Here is a 7,500-nt window from a genome sequence, read left to right on the forward strand (position 1 = left end):
TGAGACGCCAGCCTCAGCTGCCTGGAACTGTGGGCCCCATAACAAGAGCCAACACAAAGATCAAGATGGTGGTCTGTGTGTGTGTGCCTGTGTGTATGTGTGTGTGTGTGTGTGTGTGTGTGTGTGTGTGTGTATGGGGAGGGAGGTGGGGGTGATGGTGTGTGTGTATGTGGAGGGAGGTGGGGGGTGATGGTGTGCTTGTGGGGGGGGGGGGCAGAATGGTGTGTGTGTGTACATGTTTGGTGCGTGTGTGTGTGTGTGTCACAGGCCATGTAAACAGATGTGGTTTGAAGGCCGAGATGTGAGGAAGCGAGAGGGGAAAACAGCAAAGCTGGACAAGACAGAGGGAGTGGGAGGGGACTCAAAGAGTTCATTGTTCTACTGCCTGTTGTGTTGTTTGTCAGCGTGTGTATGTGTATACTTGCATGCATGCATGCGTGTGAATGTGTGTGTGTGTGTGTTTGCATGTCTGTGTGCGTGTGTGTGTGTGTGTGTGAGAGAGAGAGAAAGTGTGTGTGTGCGTGCATGTCTGTTTTTGCTTGAATGTGTGTGTGTGTGAGAGAGAGAGAGAGAGAGTGTGCGTGTATGTGTGTGTGTAGGATACTGGAGGAACTGTCCACTCTGCTCTTTATAAGAAGGGGGGGGGGGGGGCAGTCCGGAGCTTTGTGGTCTCCAGGCTGCCTTCAGCTTCAACAGTTTCCTATGGAAATATTCCCGTTTTCCCATCCCCCAAATGCCGATTCCATCCACGGGGTTCGGCTGCTCCACTCTCCGAACCCAGTTCCAGATGTGTTTCTGACTGCACACAGCGAGGAGGAATGTGAGAGGAGTCAGCAAAAGAGAAGGAGGGAGAGAGAGAGAATGGTAGAGAGAAAAACAGAGAGAGAGAGAGAGAGAGAGAGAGAGAGAGTGTGTGGTAGAGAGAAAAACAGAGAGAGAGAGATCAGTTGTAGAGTGAGAAAGAGAGAACCATAAAATTGGGGAAATATTTTGAGAAAGAAAAAAAAACCCTCCTAAACAGAACACGTTGAAAATAACTGCCCCCCTCGCACCCCCCCACCCCCCCCTCCCCATTCCCCCTCACAGAGATCCTCACTATTTACCAATATCATACTTGGGCTGGCTAAACAGACTACTCAACATGCGGTTTCCACTACGTTTGCGATGCTGTGGTGCATATTTCACCATCAAAAATTCCAATCTTAGCATTTCAGCAACAGTCACAATTTATGGCAGCCTTGCAGCGCGACCCCGCATTCCCCGGCTGTGTGTCGGAGGCGAGGGACGCGGGGAGTTGACCGCGAGCGCATAAACATGCCGGTCACTCAGCCGGTTTGGTTGGAGGCTCTTCCCAGGATGCAACGCTTCATTATTTTAGCAACCCCTGCCATCACACGGTGAAGTTATGGCTCCGAGGGGGATTCTTGTAAACATGGAATACCTGTCTTTTTTTCTTTTTTTTTTACGGTCATAAAAAAGTCGGCTGATCACCAGCGTGACATGGGAATAGCAATATGGAATGGTGTGTGTGTATCTGTGTGTGTGTGCGTGTGTGTGTGTGTGTATGTGTATTAGTAATGTGTGTTAAGGGAGTGCAAATCGAATATACATATACCTGTTTGCGCTGGGCTTGTGTATACATGTGGTGTGTGTATGTGTGTGTGTGTGTGTGTGTGTGTCTAGGTGTGTGTGTGTGTGTGTGTGTATGCGTGTGTGTGTTTGCGTCACATGACGGTGCTCTTTAAAGGACAGGGCAGATGAGCTTCAGCACCACTTCACCATAAATAACGCCATCCAGGGGTGGGCTGTGTGTGTGTGTGTGAGTAAGTGTGTGAGTATGCATGAGTGTGTGAGTATGCATGCGTCTGTGTTTGTGTGGACATAAGTGGGTGTCTGAGTGTGTGTGTGCGCGCACATATTTAACCTCCACAGGGTATTAAAGAACCTTAAATCATTTGCTCAGCTGGTGAATCCAATGTATGCAGCAGACAAATGAACACCCCCCCCCCCACCAACACCACCCATCTCTTTCTACACAGAAGGCACTCTGGAGCGAAGCCTGCAAGCTGTTGAGAGGGAGGCATAATTAAAGCCCTATACCCCCCCCCCCCCCTCCCTCTCCGTCTCCCTCTCTCCCTCATGTCTGATTCTCTTGTCTCCCCCTCCTTCACCATCTTTCTATGTGACGTCTGTCTCTCCTCTTCTTGCAGGTGCTAGCAGACACCCTTATTCTGAAAGGACTATATAATTATAAACTGAAATGTTCCTTAACAGTATATCACATACTGTATAGGCATTTCAAGAAGAACGCACACGAATGACTACTAACGGACTCCTTTATCACAGTCTTCAGGAACGTACAAAACACTAGATCCATTTGGCACAATGTGCAACAGAATGTTTTAAAATAGGAATAAAAACAAAGAAAGCAAGGGGAGGAAAAATGGGAATTTCATGCTTTAGTCAAGGGATCCAGTCATGTCCAAGAAATAGAAGGAGAGGAAACATGAGGCAGAGATGGAGGGAGACAGAGAGAGACAGAGAGAGAGAGAGAGGGGAGTGGAGGGGTTGTGGGTGGCTGTGGACTCAGTTTCCTACAGAAGCCTGCTGTTGAGGGCTCCTGCTTCTAATTCCTAGCATGATGTCTTAGCCCAGATCTGAAACAGAAACAATTATGTTTCGATAGAATAAATGTAAATAAATAACTATACTTTTGTGCATAAGTGTGTACGTTTCATCGTTCAGCAAGGACACATGGTGTTGTGAATGTGCCTGTGCTGTGGTGAATCTCATCTCTAAAGAGCACTTTCGAATAACAGTGGGTTTTAGCCTTGGAGAAGAGTCTCAGAGGAATCTTTAGATTTTCAAGGAGCCTCCCGGATTGTCAAGCCGGTGGTGGGAGAGCCACCGAGTGAAATAGAAACAAGGCAAGAGAGAAAACAAAGGCGCTGATTGAGAATTTAGGGGTAGGGGTGTGTGTGTGTGTGGGGGGGGGGGGGGGGGGGGGGGTGGGGGGGGGGATGAGAGAGAGAAACACACATCTGATCCTGATTTCTTTAAAAGGAAAGGGAGCGTAATGGGGGAGGTGTGACTGAAATCTAAACCACCTTCCTCTGAGTACCATAACAACAGTCCACTTTCTTTTTTCTCCTACGGAGGGAGAGAGGGAGAGAGAGAAGAGGCAAAGAGAGGCAGAGAGAGAGAACAGCAGAGAAGTGTTATCCAGAGAAGGGCATTGGCTGAGACTGAAGTAATTGTGCTGACACCTGAATGCTGCTGATGAGCTGAAATTCTGCCCAGATACACACACACACACACACACACACACACACACACACACACACACACACACACACACACACACACACACACACGCACACATGCACACACACACTCTCTCTCTCTCTCTCTCACACACACACACACACAGAGAGAGAGAGAGAGAGAGAGAGAGAGAGAGAGAGACACACACAAGCACACATTCACACAGACACACACTCAAAAACACACAGACACACACTTTTTTAAAGGGCGGAAATAACCCTCCATTCCAGTCTGCTTTGTTGACGTCCACATAAAGTGTAAATACCCCTCCTACATAATAGCACCTCTTTATGACTTAATATATCCATTACGCCTCCATTATTGCAACCGCTTCGCCTCCACTGTGTGTCCAGAAGACCTGAAACATGACAGCGTCCTCTGTGAAAAAACGAAGGACAAACGCCAAACTTTGATGGAGTTAATTCCGCGCGGGCCGTCGGGAGGGGGGTTTGATCTTGAACATACGTTCCACCTTGAGAGCTCCTCCCTCACGTTCCGACGGGCATGGAGGATACAGGTGTTCCGCCAGGGTTCTTTAATCAAATCTGGTGACGGGAGGGCACCGCAGGACCTGCTGTCACGCAGCTGCCTGACAGTTCTGAGAGAAGGAGAACGAGGGAGAGAAAGAGAGAGAGAGAGAGAGAGAGAGAGAGAGAGAGAGAGAGAGAGAGGAAGAGGGATGATCATCGCCACGGATACTGACAAAGTCTGTTCCGCTCTGAAAACTGTCTTTTTTGGAGCCACTGAGAAAGAGGGAGGAAGTTAGGGGGGAGAGAAACGATCATCACATCAGCTTGTCTTATCGGAGCCTCAGAAAGAAGTGCATAGAGAGAAAGAGGGAGTGAGAGAGAGGAGAGGAGAGGGGAAATAGAGAGAGTAATGTTCATCAGATCAGCTTGTCTCCTTGGACCCTCTGGAGGAAGAGAGATAGAGAGAGAGAGAGAGAGAGAGAGAGAGAGAGAGAGAGACAGGGCAGGGGACTGATGATCATCACACCAGCTTGTCTTTTTGGAGACTCTGGAGAAACAGATAGAGAGATAGAGAGAGAGAGAGAGAGAGAGAGAGAGAGAGAGAGCGAGCAAAAGAGAGGAATATAGAGAGAGTGATGATCGCCCCTTCAGCTTGTGTGTTTGGAGCCTCTGGAGAAGGTCACTCTTCCTCAACTTCTTCTGACACACGCGGGCTCCGTCTGGTGCCATGCTGGCTGGCACACTTGCTCAATATGGCGCGCCTGTCCGTCAAACGCTCCCTAGCGCCCAGTGACCGAGTGGCACTGGATGAGGAGAGTGGGAACAGATATGCATTACCAGAGTTGTGTTCAAATTCGGTGCAAAGAGCCAAGCGTTTCAGGCATTTTTTTTTATCTGGTAGACTTTTACATTTGAACGCTTATGTGGAAATGTAAGCATTTTTTTGGTCCTGTTTTTAATGGTAACCCTTGATCCAGAGTCCATGCTTGTTCGCTGAGTACTCCTCATATCATGTTTTTGTGTGTGTTCACAAGATGCAAAACAAACAACAACAAAAAAGTGTGTTTGAAAGTGTCATTTGACCAGACCACAGTGAGGTGTGTACAGGGACATTCTGAGCTTTAATCTGTATATTTTCAGAGATATAGAAGCTATATGGATGACTCTCTCTCTCTCTCTCTCTCTCTCTCTCTCTCTCTCTCTCTCTCTCTCTCTCTCTCACTCTCAATGATAATTGCAGTTCTGATGACTGTACTACTCAATAATGTGTATCATTCAGAAAGAAGGAACATTCCTTATGCCATGAAAGAGAACAAAAATCTGTGCAAAACCTGTGGCCTTTAGAGAAGGACAGCATAGGGTGTGAGTCATCGTCACTCAACAGTGTCCATTGCTGGTGGGAGATGATGAAGGCTTGTTTTTGTGCTACGCCCTTTTCCACAGGGCCATCAAGCGAACAGACATGGCATGCATTTGAGTCATGAAATGCAGAAGTATGGATTTGATGTTCCCTTTGAGCCTTGTGAAGTTATGCTGCATAGAGGAAGGCTGTACAACATCAATGTTGCAATCAATTGCAATCTAAATGGCCTGAGGGAATTAACTGTGCTGTGATCACACACACACACACACACACACACACACACACACACACACACAGAGAGGTATACACACACACACACACACACACACACACACACACACACACACACACACACACACACAAATGTACTGCTGTCCTCTTCCTACCACTCATGTCAGACACCTTGGCACCAGTGATGCAGAGGGGCTCCTAACTTACAGTAATCCTCCTTAGTGCTGTTCATCAGTCCCACCTTCCTTTGATCTCTCCACCAGCAGACCAAAACACAACCATATCAGAACCATCGACTGTATTACACAGATCCTCCTGGCTAAGACATGAGGTCTAGAGGGAGGGTGAAACTAATGTTTAAGCTGGCCACTGAATAAAGCATGCTTGTGATGTAAATGTGGCTGCAAAGAGGCGTTCAATAGAGAGAGAGAGAGAGAGAGAGAGAGAGAGAGAGAGAGGGATAGAGAGAAAGACGGAGACAGAGCAGAAAATGAGGAAAAGAGAGAACAGAGAGAATGAAAATGCTCGCTCTCCATGCCAATCTCGACATGGCTGAACATTTTGTCTGAGAACAAGATTTCCACCCCCACACGATGCATGCTAATACGTTTAGCAGAAAAAGACCTCGGCGATGTGGCTTTTTTCCCCCAAGTTGACATGTTTTCACTGCTACGCAAACACTTGGTTTCACAAAGTTTTATACTTACAGCCTATTATGAACTGTGTGGAATCCAAATGAACAGCCAGTGGTGAGCTTTCTGTCATTTAGCGTCACCAGGTATCACACAGTCTGCTCATAAATCTCAGCATTAGCATTTAAAAGCCATTAGCACCCTGCATCATTATTCTATCATAATGCATTATGCAAATATGCCACAGTCATGAACAGTTTTTTCCATTTGAATTTACATGTGTCCTGTGCTGTGGACCTGGAGGTCTACGATAAGCCAGTACCCTAACATTTATGACTTTATTTATTTATTTTGGTTTCATCAAACACAAAAAGTTGCCTCTATTCAATAAAGAAAATAAAGAATGACTTGTCAGAAGCCTGTTGCAAAGATCCACGCCCCGTAAAAAAAACCCCTTAGCAGCCTGGAAGAAGTTCAAAAAGAAAGACCAGGCAGCACGAGAGAGAGAGAGAGAGAGAGATAATAAGCCTGTATGGGGAAGCGGTCAGCCAAGCAAGCCCCCGCGTTTAAGACATCTTATGGACATCGTTTGCAGGTCAGCGCTCGGGTGTACCTGCGGGGGGGGGGGGAGAGGCGCGGGCTGGGGGTGCCGAGGAAGGCCGGTCTGACCCCATTCAGTCAGATGGGATGAGATCAAACGCCGGACGGGGCAACACGAAGGACTGGCGGGAGAGCACAGGGGCAGGGCGCGGGCGGGCGCGGGCGGGGGGGGGGGGAGCACCAACGTGTGTGTGTGGAGGTGTGGTGACGACGGGAGGTCTAGTCTTACCTGCGCAACACACACACACACACAAGCATGCGCCACACACAAACACATACACACATATACACACACATACAGACACCACACACAAACACATCACACACACACACACACACACACACACACACACACACACACACACACACATTTACAAACACCACACACACACACACACACATTAACACACACCATGCACAAACACATACACACGCTACAAATACTGTACGCACAGACACACACATACAGGTGGTTTGCGTGTGTGTGTGTGTGTGTTTGTGCGTGTATGAGAAAGGGACAGACAGATAGAGCTGGATGGATGATACTGACGATGATGAGGTCTCACATCTCCCCCTCCCTCTCTCTCTTCCTCCCTCTTTCTCTTCCTCCCTCTCTCTCTCCCTCCCTCTCTCCCTCCCTTCTTTTCCCTGACCCAGCTGCATCGCTCCAGATGAAACACAACACTGGAATGGATCTAATGATCCTGCTACACCACACACACACACAAACACACACACACACACACACACACACACACACACACACACACACCGGTCACGACCACCACCATTGACGACCCCCCCCCTCCCCAACACCCACCTATCCGCTAGTACCCCTTCTCCTATGTGATGCAAATCAGCATTTATCCATCTGCTATTT

Source organism: Sardina pilchardus, chromosome 21 (assembly GCF_963854185.1).
Source record: "Sardina pilchardus chromosome 21, fSarPil1.1, whole genome shotgun sequence".
Taxonomy (NCBI): Eukaryota; Metazoa; Chordata; class Actinopteri; order Clupeiformes; family Clupeidae; genus Sardina; species Sardina pilchardus.